This window comes from Mauremys mutica, chromosome 4, assembly GCF_020497125.1.
Source record: "Mauremys mutica isolate MM-2020 ecotype Southern chromosome 4, ASM2049712v1, whole genome shotgun sequence".
Lineage (NCBI taxonomy): Eukaryota > Metazoa > Chordata > Testudines > Geoemydidae > Mauremys > Mauremys mutica.
Window position 1 is genome coordinate 39943222 of NC_059075.1, and position 21536 is coordinate 39964757.

Below are 21536 nucleotides of genomic sequence, written 5' to 3' on the forward strand. Positions count from 1 at the left end.
GCCATCCAACTCAGCTGGCCGCTGGTTGGCCATTAAAGCACAACGCAATCAACCACTGGCTGCCCAGTATAATGTAACCAGCTCACTCATAGGAATACAAGAAGACTGGCAATTAACCAATCATGAAAATATAATGGGGCCAGCTACAAGAACACAGATTCCTAATGGCTCTATCTTCAGCACAATCTACTATGGACTATTCCGTAGCTTAAAAAAAAAGGAAGACTAAGCACTTTAGACATGCAGCTCATGTCTCTGTCTGTTTGGAGTTTGACAGTGGAATGATCTTATTTTCATATTGCACATGCAAGATGAGTTTGGCTTATGCTCTTATCATCTGGCTGGCCAAGACTATCTGGGTGGTCTGGGATAGAGTTGGTCGATTTTTATAATTTTTAAAAAAAGAATTTCTCATTGAAAATGGCTTGTTTTCAGAATTGGAAGTGTTCACAAAGAAAAGTGGGGGTTCAAAACTCAGGTTTTTTTACGAAACTGGGAAACAATTTTTTTTCAGCTTTCAGTTTATTGTTTTATCTGCCCTCCCCTCCCCCTTCTCCAGTGGCAAAATTTCAAAAATTTCTACTAAAATGTTCACGCAAAGTTTAGAATAAGTACACAGTTGTTCCTTTTCAAAACCTGCAAAACAAAAATGACTTTGAACATTTCTAAATTCTTTGTGCTATTTTTTCCCCTATTTTTCAATCAGCTCTTGTCTTGTCATGATCAGACACGAAACTTGGCTATTCTTTTTTGAGGATCTTTTGGTATATATGTACTGATCATGTTTATTATTTTTTAAAAAATCAATGTAAAAGCAATGTTTATTTTATACTGTAAATTTCTGTGACTAGCTTTCAGTTAGTCTGTTTTTACACTGCTCCTAAATAGTACAGTTAATCGGGAGTGATTGATGACAGGGATCCTGCTGGCCCATCCAAAGTAAGGTGTTTTATAGCATGAATAAAATTATTTTCATATTTTGATATGATTTATCATTGTAAAGGATGTGTCCAGCTATTTATATTAGTTCAATTGACACCTTGCAGGATGGAGACAATATTATTAAAACCATACATGGTTATTGCTTCTGTATGTCAACATGAAAACAAATAGAGTCACTGGTTCTCTGGCATTACAAGCAGGATTCTGATCTCACTTGCACTGGTGTAAATCAGGAGCAATTCTATGGTGGTCAGTGAAGGTACACCAGTATGATGAGTGAGAAGATCAGGCTGGCATCTCCGCATATTCACGCTGTGTTCACTAAGCCTGTTGTTAGGTTATAGCAGATGTAATTCTTACTCTTATAGGTAAAGCCTGGATGTTGTGTGGACGATTTTTCTAATCCCCCTGCAGAAGATTTTACATGGTCTTCGTGTCATAAGTACAACTGAAAAACCGTTTCCTCTGTGAGGTCTAGAAAGGAGATGCCACTATTTTTCTAGAGAGGAATTTGCCCTAGTGGATCTTGGATCCTGTTTTCTTATAACAATGCTTATTCTAATTCAAACCTGTCGCAATCCGATACGAAGTTATGGCTTTGGATGGCCAATTGTCGGTCCACGGCCATCTTGTCCTGTTAAAAGGACAGGACTGCCTCCATCTTGGACTAGGTTCTTGTATAGAGGAGAGGGCAGAGACTCAATCCTGCCCAGCAACACTGGCTGTGTATGTTCTCCTGTTGTTTTTTCTCTCCTGCTGGGCCATCTAAAGGTCAGGCTAGTTCTGTGTGTGAAGGCCTGATTCTGCCCGGCAACCTGTTTTTTGGGGCCGGTCGTCTGGAGGTCAGGTTAATCCTGCCCAGCGACTCACTTTCCCGCTCTTTTTGGACCCAGTCATCTAAGGGTCAAGTTTGTTTACTTGTAAACTCCAGTGTGCCGTGTGCAAATCCTGCTGACGTGGGGTGGCAACGGCTCGGAGCCTGGAGGGAGGAGGGACCAGGTAGCCAATCAGATACCGACACGAGGGAGTGAGACCTCTCAATAAAACTAGGTTTCCCCCCAAAATTTGTGTGGAGTATCCGCGTGTTAGCTGAAGGACCTGATCAACCTTTCGGCCAGGGTCTCCTCCCGGTAAAGCGCGCTCGTGTCGTATCGTTTGGATTTGTTGTCGTTTGGACCCGATCCCTGTCAGCTCGTCATGCTTCTGGTGTCTGTTCTGCTGGTCAGCTGTGCCTGGAGTGCGGTATTTGGTTTTTGATATCTGACAGTTAGCTTATCTAGCCTCTTATTTTTTCCCCTCCCTAACTCGGTACCAAGTATCTACTCAGGATATCAGGATTGTATTAATGAGCTCAGAATTGCACAATTGCTTAGCTAGCTTGTAAAGTTGTTCCAATTGTTAGTGAATTGTTAATTGCAAACTGTTTTATGTGTGTGAATCACTGCTCTGTCTTTGTCCGGAGTGCATGAATCTGGGAGCTGTCTCCACCTGGAAATTAGCAGACCAAGGGGTTCCCGTCCCCGTGGTCTGAGTGAGTGGAATCTGCCCAGCTGCAGCCGCACCACACTCTGGGTTACCCTTAGTGTGAAAGCAAGGGTGGCTGAGGAAGTGGCCCGTGGGTCTCTGTTCTGTGTTGCACCAGGCACCGCCCTGACGAACCCGATTCCTATCTTGTAAGATTGGTGTGTCTGCCTATTTGGTGTGGTGTGGTGAGCAGTATAAAGTGTATTATTACTGTGTTTTGGGGTGTGTTTGTACTTTTGATACCATCCCAGCCAAAGTTGCCTACTCCCCCGGCCCAAGTTGTAATTATCCCCCAAATAAACGTAGCCACTTGGCTTTTCACTGTTATTCTAGTCCTGCCTGTTTTTCCTCACTCAATACCAAGCTTAACGGACCGCAATCTATTTCGGACAAAACCCAAGTATCTTAAAAACATTTTAGATCCCAGACACACCTTTTATGCTAAAGGACTGACTCTAAAGCACTTTAGGAACTATATTCCTACAGCACCACTAAAATTCAGCCACTTCTGGGCAGACTGGCAGCAAAACGTGTGCTGCTCAGTCAAGGACGGAGACAAAATTTTGTCTGAAGGCCCATAAACTTCTACTCCTAGAAAGTGTTAGGAATCTTTAATGTCCCCAAAGAGGGCAAAGGATGTCACCTTTTTTAAAGTGTGATTCTTCTCTGAAAAGTGACTGCCACAATAACCTTCTAGGGCTCCAGGTAAATTGTTGCTCAGTAGCAACCAGATGAAATGTGCTCAATTTTCAAGTAAAAGAATGGCATTTTCTAACTGCCAGTCCTGCCAACTCATCCTGGGATCAGAGACACAAGCTCGATTTCTTTTTGGCTTGTGCACCATCACTAATAATAAATATTCTGCAGATCAAATTGTACCCTCACCTACACTTTACTAACCCCATAGTATCCAGTGGGGCGACCCAGGTGCGTAGCGGACAGAATTCAGCCCTGTAACTGCAACTGAGTAAAGAGCCTGTTGATGATACATGAGTCAGAATAGAATCCAGCTCCCGCTCCCAGAACTGTGCTGGTTCTGCTGGACTAAAAGGAGTAAGTGGTAGAAAAATTATATATTTTTGTCCCTACAGTCAGCAAATCTCACTCTGAAACAAATACAGAGCAGCTCCCTTGGGTAAATTTATGTCAATTTTACACAGTCACTTTCTTGACCACAATTGCAGTTTAAGGTCTCAGGCAAAAGTAGCTGCCTTTGAACCAGGGGCGGCTCTATGTATTTTGCTGCCCCAAGCACGGCAGTCAGGCGGCTTTTGGCGGCTTGCCTGCGTGAGGTCCCTCGGTCCCGCGCCTTCAGCGTACCCGTTGCTGAATTGCCGCCAAAGCCGCGGGACCAGCGAACCTCCTGTAGGCATGCCACCGAAGGCAGCCTGACTGCTGCCCTCACGGCGACCAACAGGCCACCCCCCGCGGCTTGCCGCCCCAGGCACACGCTTGGTGCGCTGGTGCCCAGAGCCGCCCCTGCTTTAAACTACAGGATTTGAGCCAGTCCTTCCTGGAAGATTAAGGATCTTTACCCAACTGCTTACATCATTAAGGAACCTTACCCCTGGCAGGTAGATGAGCAAAGCAGTTCCTTCTGCTATTTATACTTTTATACTTCACTGCTTCATAAAGCACAAGGTTGATGTTGCAAAATGCACAGGCTGTGTTGCCTCCCTCACCAGCCACCTCCCTTTATAGAACTTCAGTGCCCAAAACTGCTCTGGAGTTGCAGTGATGATCAGCAGGCAAACAGGTAAGTTATACTCACCCTTTCAATTCTAAGCAAAGCAAGAAACAGTCATGCAAAATCGTCTGTTGTATATTTGAGCCTACCTTGAAAATATCAGTAGTGTCTAATCCCACATGCATGTGCACAATTCCCAGGGGTTAGGACATGTGCACATGTTAGAAAATCTAGCATTGTAGGTAGGCCCTATGTAAACATTAGCTGATTTCTTTTTTTAATTCTTCCATGACAGTGTGGCAGATTTAAAAGCACATTGATATTCAGCAGATGGAATGAAAGAGTTTAAAAAGACTGTTTAGAACAATTTTAAAGTAGGTCAAATGATAAGCTTATGCTGCAATAGTGTTTCACTAAGTGCTCAAGCTTGCTGGTCTCCAGGACCTTCCTTCCCTAAACTGTGATGAATCAAAAATTATATCCCAGATTTTACAAAAATCACAAATTGATAAAGCACCATTGCCCCCAGATCATCCCAAAACATTTTACAGCTTATGCATTCAATTCACTTTACTTGGCAGAACCAGGCTGCAGGCCCCCAGATGGCAAAAAGGCAATTAACGTGGCCCAACAGCACAAGCCAAACACAACTCCCACTCCTCCAGGGGTGACCAGGGCCAGTCAGCACAGCCAAGAAAGTGGGGAGTGCTGACTAGGGTGTGGCAAGAGTACACATGCATTGCAATGATTCACGACTACCACCTGCTTTGCCCTGGGGGTCAAACCCCCATTCAGGTGGAATGGCTCCTGCAGGGACAGGAGGGCTGCAGATTGCACCTGCACTCACAGCTCTATATATACAGGAATCACTACAACAGAAATGCAGCCCCTTCTGGAGTAGAATGTAACAACTGTTTAACAGCTATTTAGCAACATTGCTGAACCATTCAGGATAGGGTGTGAAGGAAAATCCTGTATCCCACTGAAAGTGCAAGAGTCTAAGGAGACCACAGGTAATTATAAAAAATGGAATTTTTCATAACACATGATGAGATCTTTACTTAGGAAAGCAGGACCACAGGTTTGTGTCTCACAAGAAAGACAGCACCCCATGCAGCACAGCATCCCATATCATTATTCTAGAGCATTAGGTCAGGTGAGAATGCTACCTGCTGAGTTACCCACACCACTTCCTGCAACACAGCATCCTCCAGTGCCATGGTGAAGTGAGGTTAGTACTGACTCAGAAGGGAAAGTGCTCACTACTGAGTTCACCACTCCAATCCCTTTAACCTCTACCACTGTGCTGCAGCACTGGCTCATTACTGACTGATGGAACAGCTGACCCTACCAAATTGCTAACATCAGTTCCTGAAGCACCTGGGTGTTCCTTAGAGCAGTGGTTCCTAACCAGGGGTACATGTACTCCCGGCGGCATGCAGAGGTCTTCCAAGGGGAACATCGACTCATCTAGATATTTGCCTAGTTTTACCACAGGCTACATAAAAAGCACCTGCAAAGTCAGTACAAACTAAAATTTCACATGGACAATGACTTGTTTACACTGCTCTATGTACTATACACTGAAATATAAGTACAATGTTTATATTCCAGTTGATTTATTTTATAATTATATGCTAAAATGAGAAAGTAAGCAATCTTTCAGTAATAGTGTGCTGTGACACTTTTGTATTTTTATGTCTGATTTTGTAAGCAAGTAGTTTTTAAGTGAGTGAAACTTATGCAAGACAACTCAGACTGCTGAAAGGGGTAGAGTAGTCTGGAAAAGTTGAGAGGCTTAGAGGAAGCAAGTCTTGACCCTGCTTTGCTCACACAGCGCAAGGGGCCTCGGCCACAGGGACACACAAAATTTCAACAGCCTGTGGCCTGAGTTTGAGAGACCTGACATTATTTTAATGTTTTGCAATGCTTGGGGTTCTTACTGGGATGTTCTGGGCTCTCCACAATCTCCCTGGATAGTGCCGTAAACAAACACATGGTTTGCTGTCACATGTGCCCCTTTTAAACTTCAAATGCCAGCACCCACAGCCCTCTTTTATTCCCTTGGCTGCAGCTTCCATGAATCACTAGCTGATGAAAACAATTCAAAACCTGGAACATCTGAGTTTATCAGTTATTTTCCTGCTGCTGTATCTGCTTTCCGGAGCAGTTTAGCGTCCACTGGGATCCAGGTACACCTCTGATAAAAGACTGTCTGCTAACTGCTCCATATTGATGTGTTTACAGCTAAAGCAGACACATAGGGAAGGGGAAGAATAAATCAGGCACCAGTTCGAAAAGGTTATTTTCCTAACACTTATAAAATGCATTTGATTTTAAACGGTCTTCACAACATTATTTCAACGGGCAAAACTACTCTTACTTTTTACCATCTTGTATCACTGCACAGCAATCACTATTGTTCCAAGTCTGATACTTTGGGAATAGTTGCTACCTTTATTTTCCTATTTAATAATAAATAATAAAAAAAACAGATAATTCTTTGCCCTTTTCTGGAAGCCCTGTGAAGTAATTAATGTTTATCCCCATTTCACAGATAGAGAAATGGAGGTACAACAGGGTGATGTGTCTTGCCTGTGGTCATACAGACGGGCAGTAGCAGTGCCAGGAATAACGCCAAGGAGTCCTTGTTCCTAAAGCCCCTTCACACTTTAACCTGTACATACACCACCACCCTTTTGATAAAAGAGGTGGGAGGGTGTTGTTTCTGCATTTTCATTGGATACAGCTGTGAAGAATGCCTCAAAAAAAGGATAGTCCATGGCAATTGACATATCTTCAGGCAGCTGTAGGTCATAAAGTGGGGTACATATTTATTTATAACAGCCCATGGATAGTCTATGTGAAATAAGTCCGTTGTCTCAGTCCAGTGGCTAGTGGGCAGGTAATAAACAGCTGAAGGGCACATCCCCTCTGTATGCCACAGAGCATGGTTATCATTTCTTCTGCTGACTGGCCAATTTATCCTCTTCTTTTGGGGGGTCTTTTATTAATACTCCGCCAGAGCTTTCGGCCTAACATCACCTGCTGTTTTAGTGACATTCCATTTGGCCCACTGAGCAATGGGGTGTCTACTCAGGAGCAATTGTGGGTCTATGGTGGGAAAGGATCATTGGATGGGCCCGTTCCCAATTGCATATGGGACAGGTGTCCATATCACAAAACCATCAATGCTCTGGCTCCCTTGTTGAGAGCCTTAGCAGAGGACTGAATAGACTTTGAACACTGAACTCCCCTCTCAGCCCACTGGGTGCTCCCTTCAAAACAACGTAGAGACCCGGAAAGGGCTCTCCAGTACGTCCATTATCCATTGTGGTATCCAAATGGTGATTCTCCTCAGTTCCAGGCCCATGTCTGTCCCAACGCGCCACTCTCACTTAGGGTACGTCCATACTACCCGCCGGGTCGGCGGGTAGCAATCGACTTCTCGGAGTTCGATATATCGCGTCTCATCTAGACGCGATATATCGAACTCCGAACGCGCTCCCGTCGACTCCGGAACTCCACCACCGCGAACATTTCCGGGCAAGAAAATCTAGAGCAATGGCTCTCTTGGAATGCACTGCCCCTCACGAAGATTTCATTAAACTGGCAATACTGCTGTACTGATGTGTGCAGGAAGCGGGGTGTGTGTGTGTGTGTGTGTGTGTGTGAGAGAGAGAGAGAGAGAGAACAGTGACTGTGGTTGTGGCTGTGTATGTATGTGTGCAAAAGGTGGGTTTGAACATACATGTGTGGCAGTTGCAGACCTGTCTGTTTGCATGTGTGGAGGTTGGGCAGGCAACGGATACATGTGGGTGGGAGCGGGGGTATGTGGATGGTTTGGGGCATACAGTGGTTGTGTATTTGTGTGTGTGTGTTGGAGAAGGTTCCTCTTTTCTGTCCGCTGAATGAGAAAAGGCTGTCAGCAATTTCCTTCTGTCAACAGCTGGGAGATGGTTTTCTGCAGTTAGCTGCAATTTGTTTCAATTATGTGTATTAATCATAGCCTGCTCCTGATGGTATTCTTACAAAAAAAAATCAGGGCTTTTCTTTTTTAAACAAGCCATTTCCTCTCTCATGACAGCACTTAGCGACTGCAGGTTTGCCGGGCGGGGGCGGGGATGGGACACAGCAGCTCCCCTGTTTGCCTATTTAGTTAATAACCCCCAGAGACTGAGGGGCTGGGAGGGAGTAGGAGAGAAGCAGGGGGTTGGTGCACTGGCCTTTCACTCTTGGAGAGTGGGTCTGAACATGATGTAGGTTTTCAGATCTCCCAGCTTAAAATAAGGCAAGGATGGAGCAAGAGCTATCACAGATTTGGGTATCTCAACTTACTCTCATTGAAACCAAAGGCAAAAATCTTACTAGGTTCCATGGGAGCATAACTGGCCCTTTTGTCTCTGTCTCACAACAAGGGTCAATTAAAAAAGGCACCAGAGGAGGAGGTGGCAGCTGTGGCAGATTGTGGAAATTATAAAGGACTGTTTCCAAAGCCTTCCATTCAAATCAAATGCAAAACCTCAACTGGAAATGCAATCAGAATTACCCAGGATCACCCCGTTTTGTGATGAAATCAAAGGACATTGTGAGTTGCATGCAGTTTTGATGCTGAACTGTAAATCAGGTTGTACTGGCTCAAAGCATGACCTGGATTTGCCCAAAGCATTTGTGAACCCCAGCAAGCCTGCTGACGAACGTGCTCTGAGCCTGTGATGCACCGTGAGAGCCATCAAGCCCTGGTTGAGTTCAGGCTTCATTGTAAACATTTCCCACAGATCTAGAAATTCTCTCTCCTGGCACCATCAAAGTGCCAAGATCCCAGCAGTGGTTATTTGCCCACACTAGGATTTTGCAGCTTCTGCTCAGAAAAAGTTCAGGCTCTGAAGAGCAGAGGCTGTTTACAGGTCAGGTTTGAGGTATAAGGAACCCAGGACTAGAACAGCAAGTGAGTTACAGGTCAGAACCAAGATGAATGGGGTTGTATAGCATTCTGTCCTCTCTAAAGTCTCTCCTAAAAATGCTGTTGGGTAGAGCTGCTGACTCCAAACTGCTGCTTTACAAGAAGGAGTGATCCCTGTACATAGATCTGTAAGATCCACCTATAGGGAAGGCACCATATACATACCACTTGCAGGGAACTGCAACTGTGCAGAGTTAAGCCTGATTTATACTTAAAAAGTTTTGCCAGCATAGCTATGTCAGAAAGGAGTGTGAAAAAAAAATCACACCCTGTCATAAATAAACAGATCAGGGTTAAGGTCTCTTTTACCTGGAAAGGGTTAACAAGCTCAGTATCCTGAGAAACACCTGACCAGAGGACCAATCAAGGGACAGGATAATTTCAAATCTCTGTGGAGGGAAGCCTTTGTCTGTGTTCCTTGTTTGCTCAGTTCTCTCTTTGGATCTAAAAGAGGCCAGACATGTCTCCAAGTTCTCCTGGAGTAGTTCCTACTATCCAATAGTGAGTATTAATTAGAAAGGCGGATTAGTCTTATAATTTGATTTCTACATTTGCAATTGTGTGTTTTGCTATAGAATTTCTTTAATTCTGTACTGTTATTGCTTTTACTGAGAAAGAAGGGAGGGGGAATTCTCTCCAGAGATTGATAAGTTTAGACCCTGTGTATTGTTCCATCTTGGTATTACAGAGACAGTTACTTTCTTTTTTTTCTTTAATAAATCTTTTCTGTTAAGGACTTGGTTGATCTTTCCTTGGGTGAATTCTCAGGGAAAGGGGAGGAGGGAGGAGGAAGGCATCCCTCTGTAGTTGAATCCCAGTATCTCTCCTAGGAAAAGGGAGGGGGGAGGAAGCAGGGGGGAATGGTTTACTTCTCCTAGGTGTAAAAACTCCATGGATTTGGGGCTCTTGGGATCCCCAAGGATTTTGGGGAAGGACTGTGTCCCAATACACGTACATTATTGGGTGGTGGCAGCTTTTACCAGATCTAAACTAGAATTTTAGTTTAAAGGAGTCCATGCAGGTCCCCATATTGGAACCCAACAGCTCTAAGTGGGGGTGAGACCTATGACACACCCAGCATAGGTTTGTTGGCAAAAACTCTAGTGCGGATGCAGTTATGCCAGCAAAAATGTCCTTTTGCTGGTATAGCTTATTTCATCTGGGAGCTGGTATAAACTCTGCTGGCATAAGCACAGGGTGCATCTCCACGAGGAGAATTTGCCATTCTAGCTATACCAGAAAACCCCTTCTAGTGAAGACAAAGTCTTAGAGTTAAAACAATTCAGTCATCTAGTGACTGCAGTTCAATGGAGTAGAATCGGGAGGCATCCATGGCAAATCCAACTGGATGCCCACTGTAAGCTACTGGATAGGGTAATGAAAAGGACTCAAAGAGCCATAGTCAGTATTAAGCCCCATTTATTCTTCTCTCTTCTGAAGCTGTTCTGGGACACAGCACCTCCAGGAAAGATTCCGAAAGGGGCACTAAGCAGAGTTTTAGATTGATCTGATGGATATGCCCTGAAATGACCAGACCAGTGCTTGGCAGCTGGCATGCCTGGGGAAATCTGGGGAGGAGGTAGAGTGATCAGGAACCAGAGAAACAGCCCAACCCTTCCAACTCAAACTGAATTTTTCCTGAGGTTTGAAACAGAAGGGAAAAAACAAACAAACTTGCTTTCTCATTCCCTACAACACACCCGTGATTTTTGCACAGATCTTCACTTCCCAACTCCAGCTAGGACAGAGGTAAATATACTGCCAGAGACAGAGGGGGATTTACTGACAGAGTGACTTGTTTGGTGATATTTGAGACCCAGACAAAAGCAGGAAGTTCAGAAAAAATTTCAGTCCACGGCAATCGACAGAGGTAAGACTAGCAGCCAAGCCTCCAGGTGTTTTGAACCAAAGCTTGGCTAGTTAAGGTCTGAAAGCAGGAGTGACAGTGTGGAGAATCAGTTAGAAATTAGCCTGCCCCACAGTACAGATCCAAACCCCCTAACCTCTGGGTGATCCGAATACTGCACCCAGGCTTGTCTCCTGACTAAGCAGGCCAACTGGATACATGCACCATGGGGCAGACATTGGCTTCTGGATTTCCACCGCCTCGTGTTGTGTTCACCTACCCAAAGGAAAAGCTAATTTGCAAAAGTGCCTTGGCTTGAGGCCCAACAAGTACAGAGCATCCTTAGAGGTCTGGCACTGACATGATGGTACAATGGGAAGTAATGAGCAGGTATCAGGTCAAAAGAAAATGGGAGAAGCCTGAAAGAGTAGATGGCTCAGAGCAATCATGCAGAAAGGCCTCAGTGTGACACAAACAAAGGGAAATATCCAGTCCTCAGATATCAGTGATAGGGACAGTAACTTCTCAGTTCAATATAAGATAACGAGTGTGTGCGCACACATGCAGGCGCGCAGAGGGAAGGTAAAAGACAGAAAGAGGCAGAGGAGAGGGGTGTGTAGAAACAGAGAGAAGAAACAAGGACAGATAGGGAGAGCAAGGGAAGAGTAGAAATAGAGACTCCCAGACAAAAAGGGGAAGAGAGGAGAAGACTGAAGGAAAAGAGAGGGAGGGAAAGACAGAAAGTGATAGACAGAAGGAGAGAGAGAGAAATCTGTGCTGATACAGTACCAAATAAATCCCTGCAGCATGACAGGCGTCTGCTGAAGCATTTCATTTCCCCGCAGTATAATGGTGTGTTATTGCCCATTATCTGTTCTGTCAGTGCCAGAGTCGATATTAAATGAGGGGCAGCTGCATTTAGCTGCCATTTTTCAGCTGTCTCTCTGTTGCCATGGACACTCAGTTGTGTCTAGATGAACCTAGCTGGCAAGCAAAGGGCGTGTGTGTGTGTGTGTGTGCTCCAGGGAAGAAGGGAGCATAGGACAGAAAGCGGCAGTGGAGGAATGAATGCGAAGGGGAGGGGCGACTGGTGCAGCACAAGTCAGTCATGTCCCCACCTGGACCAGAGAAATCAGCCTTTTCTAACATCCTATTTATTTTCGGGGAGGGGGGGCAGCTGGCTGGCGTCTGGTCAGGACTTTGAGTTTCACAGGCTCTAGTGACCCTCCCTTTATCACTCCTTTATGCCCTTCGTGCTTCCACTGAATCACACCCGCACCCCCATCCCCAACATAAGGATGATAATGATCCTCTCCTCATCTCTAGCACCTTCCCTAGGAGGATCCAAGAGTACTTCAGAAAGTGTAATGAACTGAGCCTCACAAAGGCTCCCTAGAAGATGGGGAAGCATCAATAGCTCCATTGTATAAATGGGGAAATTGAGGCACAGAGAGAAGACACTTTTACCCTGAAGATCACACAGCAAGCTGGTGGCACAGCCAGGCTTTAAAACACAGGAATTCTGATTCCCAGTCTTTCTGGTCTAACCATTAGACCATGCTGCCTCAAGAAGAGATGTCAGGATTCCTGACTATTTGCCTTGTTCACACTACCTCCCCAGAATCAAGACCGGAATCCAGGAGTCCTGGCTCCCTGCCCCTTGCTCTCAGCACTACATAAGGCTGCCCACATGTGTCTCCTCACAAAGCATAACAAAATTGCTCAGTATAACTTTGATAATTGCATAAAGTGTCTTAACAGCCATGGGCAGCCTCGCTCTGAAGCCATCTTCTGTACGGGTCATCTTGAAATCAGGGGCTTTGCGGGCTTGTGATGGAATTAAATGTGGCATTGTGATGGGCAGAACGAAGCATGGAGTGAGAGAAGTACAGATTCTGGCCTCAGACCTCCCCTGTCAAAATCCTTCTTTTTCTTCAGGCCATCAGCAAATACTCCTTTCTTTCTCTGTCTCCAGTATTTATCTGACCCCTCACCCCACTCTCAGGAACACCTGGGGGCTGACCCTTTAGCATCTTTCATCAACAGACCTTGAAGCACATTATAAACTGCAATGAACTAAGCCTCACAACCTATCCCCATTTTATAGATGGGAAACTGAAGCACAGAGAGGTGAAGTGACCTGCTCCAGGGCACCCATGCCAGGAACACAGCACAGGAATCCTGCCTTCCTACTCCAACTTCGTGGCACACTATCTGGTGGAAAGGATTTCTGAGGTTCCCCTCATTCAGCCATTAATACTTTCCCAATGCCCAGCATCTGGTGGACTTCTCTGTCGCCTCAGGCCTCTCACCAGCATTGCTGCCTTAGATGAGCAGGTATATGCAGCTCTTCTCCTTCATGCTACCACTTCCCCACATTCTTAGCACACATTCCCAATGGCACACTTTCCCAGCACTAGTACAGCAAGTGTAAGTGTCAAGTGCACACAGCAACATGACTCATCAGCAGAGTCCTGATTCCAGTCTATGTATACCCAGAGCCTGCAAAGAGGCATAAGGGTCTCCATTTTCTAATTGTCTGTGAAGAGTGTTGAAAGCTACTATAGAAGGTGAAGAGATGGGTGTTCAAACCCTTAAGGTCCTTAATACTTCAGAAATTCCCCAAAAGTGATAACTTGCATCTCTCTGGCCCTTTCTAGTTCCCCCAACCCAAAGCTGACCAGCACAGCTCTACTTAACATATAAGAACATACATAAGGCCAGACAGGTGAGGCAATAGCATCTTTGTAAGCCTGTGAATTCTATCACAGGGTCCTAGCGATATATGCCCCCCAAATATACAAACATTAAAATGAGGAGAGCAGAAATATCCCCCATGCCCTGCTACATGTAACAGGCAACTAGGGCAATGGGCTGCTCAGATGGAAACTCAGAGCTCCAGTCATGACCATGAGATTGTGACCCTGAAGCATTCCCAGTATCTGGAGTTCTCTAGCCCTGAGGATGGACGAAGGGGCAGCTTCTGTTGTGAGACCCTCGGCTTGAGGGAAGCCCCTCTGACAGCTTTATATCAACTCTCAATTGGTGCCAGATGCAGTTGTCTAGTGTTGCTTCTGGTTAGAGGCAAGGTTACCCTGCAGGTCCTTACTCCTGGAAGGTTAAATTTATAATGCAGAGGTGATGACAGCCCTAAAGCAGCTTGCAGCTGCTCGGATACTTTGTTGTTTATATTTTTCCTAAATTGTGACTTACAACTTCCTGTCAACTCCCACAGTCCAGCCACCAAAATATGAACCTCACAGTTCAAACCATCCTACTCACTCTCCTTATCCTCATCTCCCAAAATACAGCCTGAAAAAGCCTGAAGTGATGACTTAGTTCTCCAATTTCTATAGCAATACACCATATAAAACTGGGATGTACACAACGTTGAGTTTGGACTGCATCCTAAGACAGTTGTTGTGGCTACTCCTCCCCCCTCCCAGTTTGCAATTACTCACACCCAACTCTCCTTCCATTTGCAAAGTTAATAACTGACCCATTTTCTTCTGGGCCAGACATTTAGTAACACTCATAACATGCCAGACCACCTACTCCATCATCCTGCTGTCTACCTTACTGAATCAAACCAATGGCCCAACTAGTCTAGACTCCAATTAGGTAGCCAGTACCTGATGCTTCAGAGGAAGGCTAAAGTCCACCTTTCAAATGGTGCAATGCAATCAGATGGGAAGAGGAAAAATCTTTTCTGACCTCTACCAGCAATCAGCTTATGCCCTGAAGCAAAAGGCTTAATTGACCTTGACACTTTCACTGGAATTATTATTAATGGCTGTAAAATGGTGCAGTCATTTAAAATGACCTGTTGCACTCTCCGTCTCAGCGACCTGCTGCAGCAGTGAACTCTAGCGGCTGTCTACACAGCAGCATTTCTTTCCATTAGGCTTAAATTTGCTGCCTTTCAAATTCTGCTTGGTTCTCCTTTGCTCTGTGTAATGGGGCAGAGCAAAAAAAGGGGACTGATCAGTTTCCACTACACCCTTCATTATATTAAATACCTCAGTCAAGTCCCCTTTAATTATTTTCCTGTCAGAGATAAGTGATCCCTACCTTGGCATTTTCTCAGCATACAGAAGTCCCTTCCCACCCCAACATTTCCAACCATTGTGTAGCCTCATTGCTGGGGGTTCTGAACAAACCTCTAGAAAATACACTGTTGGGAACAACCCCTGCACTGGCCCCAAGACATGATCTAATTTATCTAATACTGTAGGTCTTTTCCCCCTTCAGGATTTGTTGCCTTTCACAGGATTTTTCCCATCTCCCTTATAGCTCTCCTACTCCTTCTAAATACATCTTTTTCTTTTGCTGACTGGCAGTTTCTTCCAAATTTCTTATCGTACTTTGTAGAAACAAATTCTGCCTGCATTGCTTATATGTTAATCCTCTCTTTAGCTCCACTCCACAATCAGGACCTTTTGCTTTTGAATGTGTAACTATCTTAAGCAGCATATTGGGCACCAGGGTGCCCCTTTGCCTTGCAGGATCTGGCTTTCCTCAGAGAGAGCCTAAGTTCAAGGTCTGTCATCAAAAGTCCTTTCAGCAGCTTAGAGAGATTTAGTAAATATTAGTGGAAATAAATAACAGATTTAGACTGATCTAAAAATATAAAGAACATTAACGAACATTCTGGTTCGATGGTTGCGATGACAATAGATATGTGTCCAACAATCCAGAGAGATCAACAGGAAGAAGAGAATTTGCAATGGGATTAAATGGGTATTTTCACATACGCACTGGTCAGCAAAAGAGCATTAGTAAGATAGTGATAAGAGCGGAGATGGAACTTGGCATTCATTAGCATTTGACATAGCAGACGAGAGAATGGGACATTTTTGTTACAATGTTCTAGCAAACAACTGTCTTGATGGCCCTTCCAGGGAATTTCTGGGGGCAGATTTGGTTTGCCAGGTGCATAAAGCGTAAAGATAGGTTTGCCCCTGGAGCTGCTAAGGTGTCCTCTCCAGATCAAGCCTAGCTCCCAGAACAAGACTGAGGGCATCACAGCTTGCATTGAATTCCTGCAACCCACCCCAACAAAAATTTCATCAGCTAAAGAACAGAATGAGGCAACTACATTCCAAAGCAAAATTTCACTGACGGATGCCGTGAGCAGCTGGTGTTTATTCTGCAACAGTTTTTAAACAAAGTGTTAATTTGTAATGTTCTAGGAAAGCTCTGCAGTGAGTGTTCCAACAGAGAAAACTAGTACTTTGAATTTCTGGGTGAGGGGAGGGGAAGTTCCACCTTTTGTCTTTTCCCTCTCATTCCCCACCCTCTTTTCTTGAGGCTTAAAATAGCCATCATCTTCCTTCCCACAAGCTGCTATCTTCAGCCAAATCTATTTAGCATATATGCTGCACGCTGGATTTGATTCACAGGATTGCATGTAAACTGCATAAAGCAACATAAGGAGGGGTGGCCAAACATTCTGACCCTCCGAGCCGCATACAATAATCTTCAGACGTTCGAGAGCCAGGCGCACCTGCCGGGGCTCGGGGACTTCAGCCCCGCAGGAGGCACCTGCCATGGCTGAAGCCCCCAGCCAGGGCTGAAGCCCCACTACCTCGCCTCAGGGCAGAAGCCCTGAGCTCCCTTCCCTCCCCCAGACTGGTAGGCGGAGAATGGGGGGGCACGTGTCTCAGTGAGCCGCACATTAACTGTAAAAGAGCTGCATGCAATATAGCTATGGGCCTGAATCTGTGCTCCTTACCTGGGCAAAACACCCACTTATTTCACGCGCTTTGTTGAATTATTAAGAAATGGACAATCAGGCCCTGTATTTCTATAATTAAAAACAACTGTGTATATGTACTGTATGTTTCATCCCAAATAGCCACCATCCTTGCACTTCACTGTTTTTAAATCCTCATTATTTACCTTTTGCTTCCCTAGCATCTTCCCGCCAAGACTCTCAAAGTGTTTTCCAAATATTGATTAGACCTGAGAGCCCCACCCCACAGTGTGTCAATAGCGTTCTCCCCATTTTGCACATGGGGAAACTGAGCTAGAGAGGTTAAGTCCCTCATTTTCAAAAGTCCATACTCAAAAACACATGGGGACTTTTGCATTTGCATGATTTGCACATGCAAAAATCCAATGCATGCCAAGAGTTGAGATTTGACAGCACACATATCTTTGCAGGAGTAGCAAAGAGTCCTGTGGCACCTTATAGACTAACACGTTTTGGAGCATGAGCAAAACGTCGGATGCATCCGACGAAGTGGGTATTCACCCACGAAAGCTCATGCTCCAAAACGTCTGTTAGTCTATAAGGTGCCACAGGACTCTTTGCTGCTTTTACAGATCCAGACTAACACGGCTCCCCTCTGATACTTTGCAGGAGTGCAATCCCTAAATTGCTTGTATGTAATACGTTGGCTTAGCAAGGTAATTCCATCTCCTGCTAATGGCTGATAGCAGCAACTAATAGCCTGTTATTTAACCACTATAGGTAGAGCTAACCCTCCCTTTAGCTCAACTAGTAGTGACTTGTGCCTTTGATGATGCTAATTCTGAGTTTGATCCCTGCTGAGGACTATGGGGATCTTTATACAGCAGCCATTGTTCATTACAATTGACTCAGGTTTTCTGTATGTACCAACCCGAAAATAATTGGGGCTAAGGATCTTAATTTCCAAAGAGCTAAGTACACCAAACTCCAATGGGAGACGTAGCTGCTCTGCACCTTGGAGAATCACACCACAGGGACAAAACTCTGAGAAGGATCCAGCATCCACAGTCAGAGCCAGTTTCTCAAGAGAGCTCAGTTGTGCCCATTTAAGCACCAGAAAAGGCCATCTTTTCAAAAGTGAGCAGTATTCTGGGTACTGAGCACTTCTGAAAATCTGACCTCAGACAACTTGCCCAGGGTTGCTGAGGAACTCTGTGGCTGAGCTAGGAAGAGAACACAAGTCTCCCAGGCCCACGCCATCATGAAAGAAGCACTGTCCCCACCCTACCCCGTCCTGTCCCATCCCAGCACGTTCCTATGAGGGGTACTGATGTTGTCTGGAGTGACAAAGTACTGTCATGAAGAGGCAAGCAGTGAAGTGAATCTGTAACACAACAGCACTTATTATCATAATTCCTAATTATCACTGTTTAGAGGCCCCATAAGAGGAAGAATAATGATGTTTAAGAGGCAGAATGATAAAGAGAAAAGATTAATCAACTCTCCATCCCTTTTCACATCGCTGCAAGATCCTCCACATTTCATCTGCTGTTTGTGAGCCTGTCACTGTCAAAGGAATTTATTCCACAAAGGACAAGGGCTTCATTCCAGCAACACTAGGAATCCCCACAGCTATGACAAGCAGGCAGCCCAAGCTCTTCTTGAAAGGGCCCTTGATTGCAAACTTCAGGGTGAAAGCGAAAACAGAGTAGGAAGCAACACTAGCTCCTCTGAAATGAGGCATTTGGGCTCTTCAATCTATGCGAGAAGCAGCAATGGGGCAGCAGATGGTTAACGCCTCAACAGCATCAGAATACATTCCAGACCTTTAAACCACACAAGGGGAAACTGGTTTTTACTTGCAGGTGTGAGGAGCTACTTTCCAAAATTGATGGTAAGAAGCTACTAAGGTGAGAACAGAGCATTCATACTGCCTCCTGCTGGGCAGTCAGCTACCAGGCAGGCTGCCTCCCCAGCCCCCAGACTTTCCAGCAGAGAGGAGCCCAAGAACGTGAAAAATAAAAGCAACTTCCAATCTACACTACCATACTGGACTGCAGAAGTGACTAACTGCATGCACATCACTCTTAAATCACTATGGGCTATGAGCACACACAGTGAGTCTCAGGCTGCTCTGGGTATCGTGACAGGTTAAAAGATGTTCCAGGGACTGGTACAGCAATTGGGGCAGGGAGATTTCTTCTTCTGTGTTTGGATAGGAACAAGCATTCAGCCAGGGCTTGCCAAGGGCTCGATTCTGAGATGGGTGAAGGGCACTGAAAGTAGAAGGAACTAAGCTTCTCAAAAGAATCAGCATCTAAATGTCAACAATCAAATGCAGGGTGACCTTTGTGGTCTTTTCTGACCCTGTCTAGGATTCTGTTGGATCATTACTCAGGATAGGAATGTCAAGAGAAGTAAGTGAATGGAACCTGTGTTGGTATGAACAGAGTCCTGGACCTGTAGAGTTGGCAATCTCTAGACACTAGTGGGTACTCGGGGAAGCGAGCCTCTGCTGCTGGTTGCACTGCTGCAGCCACACTACTATTTTTAGCATGCTAGCTCAACAGAAGCTAGTGAGTGTACATCTATCCAAGCTGGAAATTACACCCTTAGCTCGAGTGCAGACATACCCGTACACAAACCCAGGATAATATGTAGCTATTGTAGCCTGAAGGTTTCAGGATCCCACTTTTAATAATGTAGAATCATTTCATTACTGAACTGGAGACAGCCAATCTGTTTCAGCTCTAGTAACCCCAGCCACCCGCCCAAGCCTCTTGCATTCTCCAAAACTTTGCCCAAAGCTCAAAACAAATACTCTTTTAGGTTCTGTTAATTGCATTTGTTTCTACTGCTGCTGCATCTCTGCAGTTCCAGGTTCTGCCCAGAACCAGAAGTAGCAGTACCACAAACTTAGGGTTGCCAGGCGTCTGGTTTTCCACCGGAACACCCAGTCAAAAACGGACCCTGACAGCACTGGTCAGTGTCCGTTAAAAGTCCGGTCAGCAATGCAGCAGGAGTCTGGGGCTAAGGTAGGTTCCTTACCTTTCCTGGGAGCCGCGGTAAGCGCCACTGGGAGCCCTCCATTTCCCCCACACCCCAACCCCCTGCCCCAGCCTGGAGTCCCCTCCCACACCCAAACTCCCTCCCAAAGCTTGCACCTTGCACCCCCCCCACACCCTAACCCCCAGCCCTGAGACCTCTTCCGCACCCTGAACCCCTCATTTCTGGCCCCACCCAAAGCCTGTCCACCCCCCACCTCAACCCCCTACCCCAATCCGGAGCCCCCTCCTGCACCCCAAGCCCCTCATCCCCAGCCCCACCCCAGAGCCCTCACCCCCAGCTGGAGCATTCATCCCCCTCCCACACTCCAATCCCCTGCCCCCGCCCAGTGAAAGTGAGTGAGGGTACGGGAGAGCGGAGGGAGGGGAGATGGAGGGAGCAGGGTTTAGGGCCTCGCAGAAGGGGCAGGGCAGGGGCAAAGCAGAGGTGTTCAGTTTTGTGCAATTAGAAAGTTGGCAACCCTAGTCAAACTGTGCAGAGAAGCATCCAGCCTTCTTGTTTCTAATCCAAACCCACACTCTTGTCAGATGCACCTGCCTCTTCCCTTAGGTATTTCACCCTCTGCTATGTGGGGAGCAGGAATAAAAGACCACAAGTTTTTGGATGTCCTTGTTTTGATTTTTATTGAAAGGGACTGGACAAATAGTTCAGTTGGTGCTGGATTAGATCTAGAGACCTGGCTCTTACTACCCTGGTGAATTGCAACTGGAAGGAATTTCTATACATTTAATATGGAAGAGACAAATCTGAACAAACAGAGCTATGTGAAATTACTTCTCCGAAGAAAATTATGCAAATATATCTGCAAATAACAATAAGGGATGCCCTTAGGCTTCTGAAAAACTGCCAATGCAATGTCACAAAATCTGGATGCTTCTGATTTAAATGCTCAAAGACAAATTGGCTAAGGCTACTTTGTAAACACCAGAGATAGAGTGGTCTAGTTATGAGAAAACAGTTCTGAAAGCCAGGGACTCCTGAACTCTAATCCTAGGCAGGTAGCTGTTTTTATAAAGGGCCTGTCATCTTGCTGTCTAAGCCCAGCTCTGCCACAGACTTGTTGCATAGCCTTGGTCAACTCACTCTGCCTCAGTCTCCCCATTTGAAATACAATACAACTTCAGAGTTACAAACACCAGAGTTACTAATTGACTGGTCAACCACACTCCTCATTTGGCATTGGAAGTACACAATCAGGGAGCAGCAGAGACAAAAAAGAGAAAAAAGCTAACACCGTACAGTACTGTGGTAAATGTAAACTACTAAAAAGTAAAGAGCCTACCTGCAGCCCAGGCTCAGCCACAGGGTGGAGAGAGCTTATATTTGCTGCATACACTCTCCTCTTGTGCAGTCCCATGCTCCTTGAATCAACCTCACCTTCATAATGTTTATGTAAATGTTTTGCTGCTTTGTTCAAGATCACGAGATAAAGATCACGAGATAAAGATGAAAGCCACCCAGAAACAATGGTAGAGTTTAAAACACTTTTCCTTTCACCTCGAATGATTTCACAGCTTTTTATTAAGTATGGATGCAATTGTGTGAGGTGCTGAGCACCATCGCTTCCTAGTGAACTATCTGGCACTATGTACATAGAGGAGTTACTCCTTCGCATGGGTTAAGAAATCTTTCACTTCACCATGACAGTTCCTTCACCATTACTGATCTCACATCCTTCCACTTCTGGGCTTTCTCCCACATTCAAGTCTTCAGCAAATCAGCCAGGCAACTCAGTCCCCCACCCCTTCCTTTGTGCTATCAACATCCACTGCTCTCAGAGTCAATTGAATGCCCAATGTAACAAAACAGGCAT

The 21536-nt window shown here is 45.4% G+C and overlaps 1 protein-coding gene across 47 annotated transcripts in view; it reads right to left on the minus strand.

Moving 5' to 3' along the window:
* NRXN3 (neurexin 3) overlaps nt 1-21536 on the minus strand; it is a 1517918-nt gene that overhangs the window by 1086319 nt on the left and 410063 nt on the right. The gene's annotated exons all lie outside the window — the stretch shown is intronic.